The following is a 419-nucleotide window of genomic DNA, read 5'->3' on the forward strand; positions in this document are numbered from 1 at the left end:
ATATATATACTGTATATATACTGCTATAGTGTTTTGACAACTAGAATTTATTTCTGGAAAGATGTAAAAACATTTAAATATAGAGAAAGAGAAGAAACTAAAGGAAAAGCAATAAAAAAATACAAAACATCTGAACTTACCTGTGTGGTTACTTTGTCACTTAATTTCATGAACCCTGGTGAGGTAGTGTCTGCAAGATCAGATGTAAAGGTTTGTTCCAACTTGAATCCCAACTGAACTTTTGGCATTCTTGGTGGGACAGCTGTTGTTGTCCTAGTAGTTACAGTTGGAGCTGCAGTCAATGCAGTTGGAGTGGTCACGTTGGCTGGTGGTGAAGTGGCATTGACAGGAGTGGTGATGTTGGCCGGTGGCGAAGTGGCATTGACAGGAGGAGGGGTGGGGGTGGCTGGTGGGGGCAG

The 419-nt window shown here is 42.0% G+C and overlaps 1 protein-coding gene across 1 annotated transcript in view; it reads right to left on the minus strand.

Annotated features, from left to right (window-relative positions):
* LOC109961322 (mucin-2-like) overlaps nt 1-419 on the minus strand; it is an 11,818-nt gene that overhangs the window by 8,476 nt on the left and 2,923 nt on the right. The gene's annotated exons all lie outside the window — the stretch shown is intronic.

This window comes from Monopterus albus, unplaced genomic scaffold (assembly GCF_001952655.1).
Source record: "Monopterus albus unplaced genomic scaffold, M_albus_1.0 scaffold54.1, whole genome shotgun sequence".
NCBI classification, from domain to species: Eukaryota; Metazoa; Chordata; class Actinopteri; order Synbranchiformes; family Synbranchidae; genus Monopterus; species Monopterus albus.